The following is a 13491-nucleotide window of genomic DNA, read 5'->3' on the forward strand; positions in this document are numbered from 1 at the left end:
GGTGGTGGCATCATAGAATGTCTTTGGGAGTATTCCTTCTTCTTCAACCTTTTGAAAGAGTTTAAGGAGGATGGGCACCAATTCCTCTTTATATGTTTGATAGAATTCACCTGTGAAGCCATCTGGTCCTGGACTTTTATTTGTAGGGAGTGATTTTATGACCTCTTCAATTTCATTTCTAGTGATCGGTCTGTTCAGTTGGTCTGTTTCTGCTTGATTCAGTTTTGGCAGGCTGTAAGATTCTAGAAAATTGTCCATTTCTTCCAGATTGTCAGACTTGTGGCAGTATAGTTGTTCATAGTATTCTCTTATGGTTTTTTGTATTTCTGCTGTATCCATTGTGATTTCTCCTTTTTCATTTATAATTTTGGTTATTTGGGTTCTTTCTCTCCTCTTTTTAGTGAGTCTGGCCAGGGGTTTGTCAATTTTGTTCACCTTTTCAAAGAACCAGCTCTTGGTTTTATTAATTTTCTCTATTGTTTTTTGAGTCTCTATTTTATTGATTTCTTCTTTGATCTTTATAATTTCCTTCCTTCTGCTGACTTTAGGACTTTTTTGTTCTTCTTTTTCTAATTCGTTTAGGTGGAGGGTTAAGTTGTCCATTTGGGATCTTTCTTCTTTTTTGAGAAAGGCCTGTATTGCTATAAATTTCCCTCTGAGCACTGCTTTCGCAGCATCCCATAGATTTTGAGAGGTTGTGTCTTCATTACCATTTGTTTCAAGGTATTTTTTAATTTCCTTCTTGATTTCCTCATTGACCCATTGGTTTTTTAGTAGCATGTTGTTTAGTCTCCATGGAGTAGGTTTTTCCTCTTTCCTTTTCCCATGGTTGATTTCTAATTTCATGGCATTGTGGTCAGAGAAGATACTTGAGATAATTTCTATGCTCCTAAATTTATTGAGGTTAGCTTTGTGTCCCAATATGTGGTCGATTCTTGAGAATGTTCCATGAGCATTTGAGAAGAATGTGTATTCTGCTTTTTTTGGATGTAGTGTCCTGAAGATATCAATTAAGTCTAACTTTTCTATTGTTTCCTTTAGGATCTCTGTTGCTTTATTGGTTTTCTGTCTAGAGGATCTGTCCACTGATGTGAGGGGTGTATTAAGGTCTCCTACTATGATTGTATTCTCATCAATATCTCCCTTTATGTCTGTTAAGATTTGTTGTATGTATCTGGGTGCTCCTATATTTGGGGCATATATGTTGATGATAGTAACATCCTCTCCTTGGATGGATCCCTTAATCATTAAATAGTGTCCTTCTTTGTCTTTCTTTATGTCTTTTGTTTTAAAGTCTATTTTGTCTGATATGAGTGTTGCGACTCCTGCTTTTCTGTCATGTCTATTGGCGTGAAATATTTTTCCCCACCCTTTCACTTTCAATCTATATGTATCTTTTGTCCTAAAGTGAGTTTCTTGTAGGCAGCATATTGAAGGTTTTTGCCTTTTTATCCACTCAGCCACTCTGTGTCTTTTGATTGGGGCATTCAGTCCATTGACATTTAAGGTGATAATTGATAGATGATTATTTATTGCCATTTGAACCTCGTGTTCCAGTTGATTCTATGGTTCTCCATTCTTCCTTTCTTTTTTTTTTTTTGGTTGGATGGTCTCCTATTGTTATCTGCTTGAGTGTATTTTTTTTTTCATTTTTTGCAAATGCAATATTTGGTTTTGGCTTGTGGTTGCCCTGTTTTTTAAATATGCTAACCCTTTCCCATAATTGTGTGTTTTAGCCTGATGGTCCTGTAAGTTCAAACACTTCATTACTATATCAAAATTAAGAAGAGAAACATACAAACAAACAAAAGGGTTATTTACTTCCTAACATCCCTTGCCCATATTTTATGGTTTTGATGACTCTTTTTTATTTTTTTCTTTTTAATTTTATTTTGTTTGAAGCATGTTCATGATTAAATCTGTATGCTGGCTTATTTGAGTGACTGCTCTCTGATTGTGGTTTCCTCAGTCCTAGTTCTTCCTCTTCTTCTTTTTTTTTTCTTTTCTTTTTTCTTCCCTTTCCTTCCTTTCTTTTTGGTTTAGAGAAGCCCTTTCAATATTTCCTTTAACCTGGGTTTTGTGTTGCTGTATTCTTTAAGTTTTTGTTTGTTGGAAAAAATTTTTATTTCCCCTTCTATTTTAAATGATATTCTTGCTGGATAGAGTATTCTAGGTTGCATATTTTTTCCTTTTAGCACTTTAAATATCTCTTGCCATTCCCTCCTGGCCTGTAGTGTTTCTGTAGAGAAATCATCTGATATTCTTATGGGGGTTCCCTTGTAGGTAACATTCTGTTTTTCTCTTGCTGCCTTTAGGATCCTCTCTTTATCACTAACTTTTGCCATTTTTATTATGATGTGTCTTGGTGTGGGTCTGTTTGGGTTCAGTTTGTTTGGGGCCCTCTGTGCTTCTTGTATCTTGAACCCAGTATCCTTGAGATTTGGGAAGTTTCCATCGATAATTTCTTCAAGTATATTTTCCATTCCCTTATCTTTTTCTACTCCTTCTGGAATTCCTATTATGCGTAGATTGGCCCGCTTTATATTATCCCATAGGTCTCTTATATTGCTTTCCAGTTTTTTGATTTGGTTTTCTGTCTGTTGACTGGATTGAGTGATTTCCATTATTCTATCTGGAATAATGATTCGTTCTTCTGCATTATTCATTCTGGTTTTTACTGCCCCTAGTTCAGTTTGCATCTCTGTAAATGAATGTTCTAGTTTTTCTTGGCTCCTCCTTATATTTTCTAGTTCCTTTCTGAGGGTATCTGCATTACTGTTCATATCTTCTCCTAATTCCTTCAGTATTTTCACTATTTCTCTTTTGAACTCCAGGTCTGTCTGACTGCAGAGATCTGTTTCATTGCTGACTGTTTTAGGTGAGTTCTCCTGTTGGTTTGACTGGGGGTGGTTTCTCAGCTTCTTCATCTTGCTTGTTGTTTTCTTTCTCCTGAGGGAGTTGTACTCTCTGTTATCGGGCAGTGTTTGCCTTGTCACTGCCGTGGATTATTTCCTGAGGGCTGGCGTTGTTGGTCAATCTTTTTTGAGGCAGTGTGGCTTTTCTGGAGTGTTGATGGGGCTAACAGTGTTTCTTTGAAGCAAAGGACGGCTTCCTGAGGGCAGACAGGACTGGGAGGTCCACACCACGATGGTAGCAGATTTCACTTGGTCATGCAGAGCTTGCTCTGGTGTTTTTAGGCTGTGGGGTTCTTGCAGGGGGTTGGCGGTGTTGGGCAGCTGCTCCTCAGGAGTGCAGCACCCCTTGGGGGCGGGAGCAGCTATCTGGGTCACTGAGAACCTAAGAGGCTCTTTCCTAGGGCAGCCCAACTCAGAAGGACAGCCTGAGAATGTAGGTGGATCTTTTCACAATCTGGCCGAGCTTGTTGCAGCTTTTCTGGGCTGCAGGGGCTCTTCCAGGGGGCTGGTGGTGCTGAGCAGCTATTCCGCGGGAGTGGGGCACCCCCTGGGGGCTTGGGTGGGTAGCAGGGCCACTGGAAACCCAAGAGGCTCCTCCCCAGGGCAGCCCGACTCAGAAAGACCGTCTGAGATCTTTTCCCGACTCGGCCAGGCTTGTTGCAGCTTTTCTGGGCTGCAGGGGGTCCTGCCTGGAGCTGGCAGTCCTATGCAGCTGGTCCACTAGGTCTCAGCACCCCCTGGGGGCTTAGGTGGGTAGCAGGGCCGTTGGAGACCCAAGAGGCTCCTCCCCGGGGCAGCCTGACTCAGAAAAACCGTCCGAGAATTAGGCAGATCTATTCACAGCCTGGCTAGGCTTGTTCTAGCTTTTCTGGGCTGCAGGCCTTTTCTCGGGGGCTGGTGGTGTTTGGTGCTGCTCTGCGGAAGTGTAGCCCCTCCAAAGGGCAAGCAGGCCTGTGCAGGGACAGCCCCTGCAGTGGTAGGCTTCAGGCAATTGTTGAGGCCAGCCCTCCTGGATGGCAGGCAGCCCCAGGTTCCGCGAGAGCGTAGGGGGTGGCAGGGGTGGGGGGAGGGAATGCACTGGGAAGCACAGCTTTCTGCTAGCTAGTGGGCCTATAAGCTTGCTGTGGCATGGGGGGTATTCTATGGGGACCCACCCCTTCTTCTCTCCCCTCCCCAGCACGGGCGCAGACCAGGCTCTTCTCCCAGGTTCCCTCTGATGCGGCTTTCCACTTCCCCGCCCCTAGAGTATTGTTCCCTTCCTCTGCGACAGCTTTGTTTTCTGGTCTCCCAGGCAGTCTCTGCCCCGTCAAATGGTTTCTAGACCTCCCAAGCAGTTTCCGCTCCGCTCCGCCCCCCCAGCCCGGGGAGTAACCTCCTGGGCCGAGGTCTCGGTGCCCAGCCCCCACCCAGGCGCCCCCCGGCCCTTTCTCGGGGACTAACCTTCTGCGGCGAGGTCTCCGTGCCCAGCCCCCACCCAGGCGTCTCAATTTTTGGTGACTGTGCCCGTAGTTCAGATGGTCCGTTGGGTTCTTGATCGGCTTTTCCGTACTCCAACTTACTGCTACACTCTTCTCTGCATCTGGAGATTTCTCCGGTTTGTTTGATCTTTCCCCCGGTAGGTGACTTTCCAGGGTGCGGGATCCCTTTCTCCTCCGCAGTTCCCTTTCGGGAGTGCCCGTCCCGCTGGGATTCACCTTCTCTCACTCTCCTCTTTTCTCCCGTTCTGCCCAGTAATGTCACGAACTTCTTGCCGTTATTGGAGTTTAGGTTCCTCTGCCAGCGATTGGTTGCTGTTCTGTGCGAGTCATTTATTCTGTAGATGTGCTTTTTTTGTTGTGTTAGTGGGAGAGGGCGAGTGTGTCTCCCTACTCCTCCGCCATCTTGTCCTCCCTAAATGTTTTTTAAACACTAGTTTAAAAAAATTTGGTTTTGGCTGTGCCCATGGCACAGGGAAGTTCCCAGGCCAGGGATTGAACCTGAGCCCACAGCAGTGACAATGCCAGATCCTTTAAGTGCTAGGTGACCTGGGAATACTTAACATTTTCTAAATTGAAGTATAGTATATTTAAAAATTAGTTTCAGGTGTACAGCATTGTGATTCAGTATTTTTATAGATTATACTCTGTTTAAAAGTTATTACCAGGTGATAGTTATAATTCCTTGTGCTATACAATATACCTGTTGCTTATCTATTTTATACATAGTAGTTTGTATCTCTTAATTTCACACCCCTAATTTTCCCCCAATCCTTTTCTCTCCTCTTTGGTAACCACTAATTTGTTTTCTATATCTGTAAGTCTCTTTTTGTTTTGCATATACATTCATTTGTATTATTATTTATTTTTGTATTTTTTAAAACTTTTTTGGCTGAACCCACAGCATATGGAAGTTTCTGGGCTAGAGACTGAATTTGAGCCACAACTGCAACCACAGTTGTAGCAACGTTGGATCCTTAACCCACTGTGCCATGTTGGGAATATCTGTATTATTTTTTAGATTCTAAATATAAGTAATATTATATGGTATTTGTATTTATCTGACTTATTTCACTAAACATAATAATCTCTAGGTCAATTCATTTTGCTGCTCACAGCAGGATTTCATTATTTTCATGACTGAGCAATATTCCATTGCATATGTAGACCATGTCTTTATCCATTCATCTGTTGGTGTACATTCAGGTTATTTCCATATCTTGGCTATTGTAAAAAAGTGCTATTATGAACATTGGGGTGCAGGTATCTTTTTATATTCACTTTTTTTTCTTCCAAATATATATCCAGGGATGGGATTGCTGGATCATATGGTAATTCTATTTTCAGTTCTTTGAGGGCCCTCCATACTGTTTTCCATAGTGTCTGCACCAATTTATATTCCCAGCAACAGTGTACAAGGGTTCCATTCTCTCTGTATTCTCTTCAATGTTTGTTATTTGTAGACTTTTTGATGATAGCCAGTATAGCTGATGTGAGGTGATACCTCACTGTGGTTTTGATTTGCATTTCTCTAATAACTATGCATATTGAGCATTTTTCATGTGCCTGTTAGCCATCTGTATCTCTTAGGAAGAATGTAGATTCAAGCCTTCTGCTTTTTTTGATTACTTTTTTTTGATATTGATTAGTATGAACTGTCTATATAGTTTGGATATTAACCCTTTTTGCTCATGTCATTTGCAAATATCTTCTCCCATTCTGTAGGTTTTCTTCCAATTTTGTTGGTGGTTTCCTTTGCTGTGTAAACTTTTACATTTAATTAGGTCCCCTTTGTTTATTTTTGCTTTTATTTCTTTTGCCTTAGGAGACAGATCCAAAAAACACTGCTATGATTTATAGCAGAGTGTTCTGTTTATGTTTTCTTCCAGGAGATTTACTGTTCAGGTCTTACTTTTAGGTCTTTAAGCCATTTTGATTTATTATTGTATATGGTGTGAAAAAAATGTTGTAATCTCATTGTTTTACATATAGCTGTCCTTCCCAGCACCCCTTGTTGAAGAGACTATTTTTTGTCCACTGCTTCTTTTGTCACAGATTAATTAACCATAAGTGCATAGGTTTATTTCTGGGTTCTCTATTCTCTTCTATTGATGTATGTGTTTGTTTTAGTGCCAGTACCATACTGTTTTGATCACTGTAGCTTTGTAGTATAGTCTGAAATCTGGGAGGGTGATACCTTCAGGCTCTGCATCCTAAGATCAAGTGTTTTCTCTGGTTCTTACAGCCCCAGATCCAGTGCCATGTTGCAGTGTGGAATGAGTTTTGCTGGAGCATTTACTTAGCTTGGACTAGAGTCTACAGTGAGGTGGTTGCAGGAAATCTGGCAGCTGCTAGAGCAGACCTCTCCCCATGCTGCAGTGGGAGCATGTCAGCCCATGCACACTCTTACCAGCAGAGTTCAGGCTTCTCCAAGCTTTCCAGCTGTTACAGTGGTCCTCCAACCAGCCAAGAAAGCTTGTCTCCTCTGCATAGGACTCCAGGATTGGAATGCCCAGTCTGTGGCTTGACTTGCTCACTGCCACTGGTATCTACCAGTGTAATCTCCCTTTTCATCTGAGTCCTCTCCCTGGGGTACAGGTCCCTAGAAGATTACTTTTCTTCCCTTCCTACCTGATAATCTGTAGCCTTGGTTTTACAAGAGTTCTTCTGCCAGTTTTCAGTTAGTATTCAGCCAGGACTGTTCCACATGCAGATGTATTTTTGATGTGTTAGTGGGAGAAGTTAAAGTCTATGTCTCCTTACTCTGCCATCTTGATCTCTACTTTTAGTTTTTAAAATTTGATTTTGCAGGTAAAATTAATCTAAACACACTATGTGTTGTAAGAGAGTTTTAGAAAGAATTGGAGTGAAAAATGAAGGTGGTGTTGGAGTCTAGAAGTAATTACCAAAGATCACAACTGAGAAGTGTTAATAGTTGCAAATAACATAGTCACTAGCAATTCTTCATGGCAAAGACTACTGGTTCCTTTTATGCTGAATTATGGCACTGAAGCAAGCTGTTAATTTCAAAAGGCTAAGATGCAGCGTTTTCAATGCTGACCTATAACTCTTATTTGCTCATCTTTGGTAGATGCTATCCCCAGGCATCACAAGCTCTGCCCAGGGGGTTGAAAGTATTTCTATAATATTAATTTCATTGTTGAGGAGAAGGCTTTCTTCCAGATCCACTCATCCTGGTTGATTTTAAGGAACTGGGTTTCAGCTTCCAGGCAAAGCAAATTCAGAATAAATGAAACAGAAGCACCAGGATGGAGAGAGTTCTTCTGTACTCTTCAGCAGCTTCTGCCAATGTTAACATCTTACAGAGCCACAGTGTATTTGTCAAACTAAGAAAATAATGCTGGAATACTATTAACTCAACTACAAATTTTATTCACATTTCTCTGGCTTTCCCACTACTATCCTTTTTCTAGTCCGGGTTCTGGGATCTAAGATACCACACACTGTATGTGGTTGTAATGTCTCCATAATTCGTTTTAACATCTCCTTTATTCTCCTCTGGTCTGTGACAGTTTCTTAGTCTTTCTTTGATTTTCATGATCTTGACAGTTTTGAAGAGTATTGGTCAGGTATTATTTGTAGACTGTCCCTCAATTTTTGGTTTGTCTGATGTTTTTTGATGACTATACTGGCGTTCGAGGTTTGGGGGATGAATGCTACAGAGGCAAAATGCCATTCTCACCATATCATATCAAGGAGTGTATTTGACGAACTTGACTTCTGACTGGTGATGTTAAGTTGTTAACCTTGATCATCTCTCCAAAGTAGTGTTTGATAGGTTTCTCCACTGTAAAGTAAGCCTCCCCAGCTTACCATAGTCTGTTCTTTGGAAGGAAGATGCTAAATCAAGGAGGAAAGAGGATTTAGCTTCACCTCCTCGAGGATGGGGTATCTACATGAATTATTTGAAATTATTTAAGCAGGTATTTTTCTCTTCTCCCACATTCATTTCTTCGATCATTCATTTATATCAGTATGGACTCGTGGATATTTATATAGTAACTTGGGTTATAATCCAATGCTGTGTTATTTCATTGCTCAAATTATTCCTGCTTTGTCCATTGGGATCTCTTTCAGGTTTATTTTTTGTTTTCCCCACCCTACAGCATATGGAGTTCCCAGGCCAGGGATCAGATCCAAGCCACAGTTGCGACTTACACCACAGCTTCAGCAATGCCTGATCCTTTAACTCCCTGTGCAGGGCCAGGGATCTGACCTGTGTCTTGGTGCTGCAAAGATGCCACTGGTCCCTTTGTGCTATAGAAAAGACTCCTCTTTCGGGACTCTTGAGTCCCTTTGACATTCCATGTCTTTTATTTTTATTTATTTTTTGAGCAACTCCATCTTTTCTGGCACTAAAAGATTATCTCAGCTTATCTTGTATTTTCACTGTCCTCCAACCAGCCATTTATTTAAGAAGCTCTGATTCCTTTAACTGGAGAATCTTACCTCATATTTAATACTAGCCTGGAAGCTTTAACAGTGGTCTCTGTAAAGAAAACTTTGTCACAAGCAGGTTGGCCTTGGCCCAGATTGAGGATTGAAGTTCAGTACTCTCAAGTGGCCCTGCAAGGGGCTTTGGGGGCCTGGGTCCAGAAGATTTGATATCATGGGTAAAGTGACAGGACTATCTCTTCTTGGCCTTTCGGATTTGATGCTGAGGAATGTGAATCTTTTTGCACAGTTTCTCCACAGGAATCGGGATGCCTAAGTCCATTGTATCCACATGCCTCTGTTGTTTTCTGTGATTGTTAGGCTTCCAGAATCAATCTTAGTGTCTTTATTGCCAACAGCAGTTTCAGTTAGAAATCTCTTTTCTCAGTCATAAATTGTTATTGGAACTTGTTGTGTGCGGATGTTATAAACCAAAAACAGACTGGAGATGTCGTTTGGAGATTGTGTGTTAGAGAAAAGTTGAGTAACAGTGAATTGTCTGTTAGTGGCAGAGAGATGATAGTGAAGACTGACGGGATTAATCAGTAAAAGACTTTGGTCAAAATGTTCCTTTAAAAAAGTCAAATTTACTACTTCTGATATATCATTTTTATGCTTTATTCGTGGTGTTGTGGGAGATTCAAAGAATAAAAGATTAGGAGTTCCTGTTGTGGCTTAGAAGTAATGAACCCAACTAGTATCCATGAGGATGTGGGTTTGATCCCTGGCCTTGCTCAGTGTGTTAAGGATCTGGTGTTGCCATGAGTTGTTGCGTAGGTCACCGACACTGCTCAGATTTGGCATCGCTGTGACTGTGGTGTAGGCCAGCAGCTGTAGCTCTGATTCGACCCCTAGCATGGGAACTTCCATATGCCACAGGAGCAGCCCTGAAAAGAAAAAAAGAAAAAAAAAGAAAAAGAAAAAAGAAAGAAAGAGAGAAGAAAAAGATTAATTCCCACCTACCCTCTGAAACCAAAACACCTCTAACTCGAACAGAGGCAGAACCCATATTGGAACTTGAACCCACAATTTTTTAATCATTCACCTGGTGTTTGGACTTACTGAGGCTTAGGTTCTTTGTTTCTCAGCTCAGAAGGAATTCAGTGAGAGACAAAGCAATAGGCAAGAAATATACTTGTTAAAATAGGATGCTTGTGAAAGATACATGTGGGTGGGTGAGAAGGCTCTGCCCTGAGGATTAGGTGGGCTACATTTTTATAATCCAAGGCAAGTGGGGAGGGGAAAAAGATTGCCTTCTTCCTCCTTCTTCAAGTAGACATTGTAAGGTTGGCTGAAAGGACAAGACCTGAGTTCAGGCATAAAAGACTTTATTAGCGGGGTATACTGCCGGGCTGACCCACAAGGGGAGGTCAGCAGTCAGCCTGTTTGAGGAAGGAGGTTATATGTGGGTGCCAATAAAGGGGGTTTCTGTGCAGAAGCTGATTGGCCATTTCTTATGTAAATAGGGTGAAAAGGAACAGGCCAATCAGTTTGGGGGAATTGTTAGTAGGATATGAACAGAAGTTTAGACATTCTCCTGGGTAGTGGGGTAGTCTTTAAGATTGGGTCACATGATTTCGGGGAAGACTTAGTCATGTCTTAGCCCTGTCTCTCCAGGAGCTGGGCGAGAGCCTAGAGCTAAGTCTTGTTTTTCCCGGGACGAACCTAACAGACATAAGGCTTACATCATTAGCTCCTCCTTCATATCATGTAAGAGAATATTTGACCTTCTGAGGTCAAACTAGGACTGTCATGGCATTTTTTCAAATCAGTAGAAGGGTGGTGACATATGCTAAAATATGTTGAATCATCTCAGGTTTCCATATAATGAGGGTCTCCTGCTTTGGAATGTCATCTTTCCCTTAAATTCCTCTCCTAGGTCCTAAGGATTTTTATGTTGTTGAACTTGAATGCAGGTCCCATTTTATTTTTCACTTAATTGCTTGAGGCGTATCTGGTGCTTTTATTTATGCAAGCCTGCCCCATTCCATGATGTTCTGATGGCTTTCTCTATCGATTACTAACTGACAGTGGTCTCCCAAAGTTCCCTAGGTTTCCCTCTCTATCCATGGTCCCCTCCTGGGACTTCTACAACTACCTGTGTAACTATCCTACTCTCTTCCTACCACTTCCCCTGATATTGTGATATTATAAGAAATATATATTTGGTCTTTGTCTTCAGTTCCTGGCACAGAACTACTAAAATCCTTGGAATTTCCTGAATGATAGGGGTTAGGAGAGTGTCTTTGTTATATATTTCAGCCATACCTGAGTTTATGCTAATAAGGTGGCTCCTAGAGGGTGACAACTGGTTGTCAGAGGAACCAACAAAGCTGTGAGAGAGTTAGAACTTTCAGCCCCACCCTTGACCTCTGGGGAAGGAAAAGGAGTGGAGACTGACTAATCACCAATGGCCAATACTATAATTGATCATATGTATGTAATGAGGCCTCCATTAAAAGCCTAAATGATGGGGTTTAGAGAGCTTGCAGGTCAGTGCCATGTGCTGCAAGGTTAAGGGAACACAATTTCACAGAGATAAAAGCTTCTGAGCGCAGGACCCTCTGGACCTCACCCTGTGTACCTCTTCTTTTGGCTGTTCATCTGTATATCCTTTATAATAAACCAGTAGTAGTAAGCAAAGTGTTTCCTTGAGTTCTGTGAGCTATTATATCAAATTATCAAATCTGATGAGGAGGTTGTGGGAACTCCTGATTTGTAGCCACGTTGGTCAGAAGTACAAAGGACTAGAAATTATGATTGGCATCTGAAGTGGGGGTGCTCTTATGGCACTGTGCCCTTAACATGTAGGGTCTGATGCTAACTCCAGGTGGTTAGTGTCAGAATTTAATTAAATTGTAGGACATCCAACTGGAGAATTGGTTGGTTTGGGTAAAACAAAATAAAACAAAATAAAAACAAGCAAAGCTCACACAGTTGGTGTCAGGGTGTTGCGAGTAAAGAAACAATTTTTTTTTTTATCCTCCCTTCTTCTCTCTCTACTTCCTTAACACATACATGTATTACATACATACATATATATATATGTATGTATGTAATACAAACACACACACATCCATTCCCACCCCCATTTATCAGAATTAGATCTTTGCTCTTGTGCTCTAGTATTCATAGCCCCTGAAAGGAATTAACAGTTTTTAGGGACTGAGAACCAAACTCTGAGCAGTAAGGACTTTTCTTTTCATCTGAAAGGTGTACCCTTCAAGGAAGGAAGGGGCTGGGATAGAATCTCTAGAAACTGTATTATTCTGGAGATGTCTGAACTTTGGCACATGGAGTAGGAGAGAGTGGAGTGGAATGTCCATGTCTCAGCTTGTGGACAGCAGGAAGCACCACTGAAAGGGCAACGCTGGAAATGCCTGGGCCACAGAAAAAGAAGCAATAGTGAAATAGCAGCCATAGAATTACAGCTTCTTGCAGGGCTCTCCCATAATTCTAGGTAGAGCAAGGAACCTCAAAAATGACAACAATATATATCAGCCTTGGTGAACGATGGATCTGGACCAGGATTGCTTTGATAAGAAAGGTAAGGAAAAATTATAGCGTCTGAACTGGAAGAATGGCTATCATGACTCACAGGATTCAGCTCATTATTGTACTCATGACTATGATTTACTGCAGCGAAAGGATATCAAACATGATCAGCAAAGGGAAAAAAGTGCATAAAGCAAATCTTGGGAGACCAGGTGCAGCTCCCAGGGCCCTCTCCAGCGGAGCCTCAAGGCATGTGCTTAATTCTCCCAACAAGTTGAGATGATATGTGTGAAATGTTGCAAACAAGGAGAGTTCATTAGAGACTTATTGTCCGCAGGTTTTAATGGGACCCTCTCTGCCTGGCAGATACCCAGATCCAGACTCCCAGAAGGAAAATATGCATTCATCGCAAGCCATATTGTCTGTACAAATAGTTTAGGTACAGTGAGACACTCACTATTATTAACTGATAAAATTAGTCGTGGGAACCCTCCTGAATTATAACTTCTGGGACACCAGTCAAGGGCCACCTTTGTAAGCACACCTTTCAAAAGATGGCATCAGGTCTGCTACATGAGCTTTTTTCTGCACAGCATGGTTTTAAACTCTGGGTAGGCCAAGTCTCTAGAAACTTTGTATTACTCTTCCTTCAGAATGTATGGAAACCATTGGTGGTTCTGACTGGACCTTTGTCTCAGTTGTATACCCTTCGGATTTTTAATGTATGGAGGTCACCAATTAACAATACAGAGAGGCTAATGCCATTGAAAGAAGAATTTTTTACAGTTCCCAAGAGAAGGGTTGGAGGGACAGGCCATGCCAGGCAGGGCCACATGGAGAAGCACCTGGTCTGGTCGAAAGGCAGAAGGAATAAAAGGAAAGCATGGCTCAGAGTCTTTATTGTGTTTCCTATAAGAAACGTAAGGCAGGGTGAACAAGGTCCTCTATAGAATTAACTAGCTCAGATAATGTCAATGGGCTCTGGGCTCTAGGTTGCTCTCTGGTTTTCTGGTACTTGGCCCTAGACTGACCTAGGGGAGGGGAAATTTGTCTTGGTGTATGAGTTACATAAAGGCAGTGGTTGAGGACATGGATTTGGGATTAGCTGGTTTGTATATGAAAGTCATGTTTGTAGGTGAGTTATTCCTTAT

At 41.7% G+C, this 13491-nt stretch overlaps 2 long non-coding RNA genes across 8 annotated transcripts in view; both read left to right on the top strand.

The window, feature by feature from the left end:
* LOC106508909 (uncharacterized) overlaps window positions 1-13491 on the top strand; it is a 156082-nt gene that overhangs the window by 94450 nt on the left and 48141 nt on the right. Inside the window, exon 4 of one of the 7 annotated variants that reach the window (XR_014806499.1) lies at window positions 2835-2878. The exons of the other annotated variants lie outside the window; for them this stretch is intronic. This is a non-coding gene — a long non-coding RNA (uncharacterized LOC106508909). The remainder of the gene's footprint in view (window positions 1-2834; window positions 2879-13491) is intronic. 7 annotated transcript variants of the gene reach the window in all.
* On the top strand, window positions 3667-9791 carry LOC146406140 (uncharacterized). Its single transcript, XR_014806517.1, has 3 exons — window positions 3667-4160; window positions 4284-6358; window positions 6396-9791. It is a non-coding gene; the product is annotated as an uncharacterized LOC146406140 (long non-coding RNA).

The sequence above is a fragment of the Sus scrofa genome, chromosome 1 (genome assembly GCF_054392235.1).
Source record: "Sus scrofa isolate SSC_HxYL_T2T_F1_AM1 chromosome 1, Sscrofa_HxYL_maternal_Yorkshire_Landrace_v2.0, whole genome shotgun sequence".
NCBI classification, from domain to species: domain Eukaryota; kingdom Metazoa; phylum Chordata; class Mammalia; order Artiodactyla; family Suidae; genus Sus; species Sus scrofa.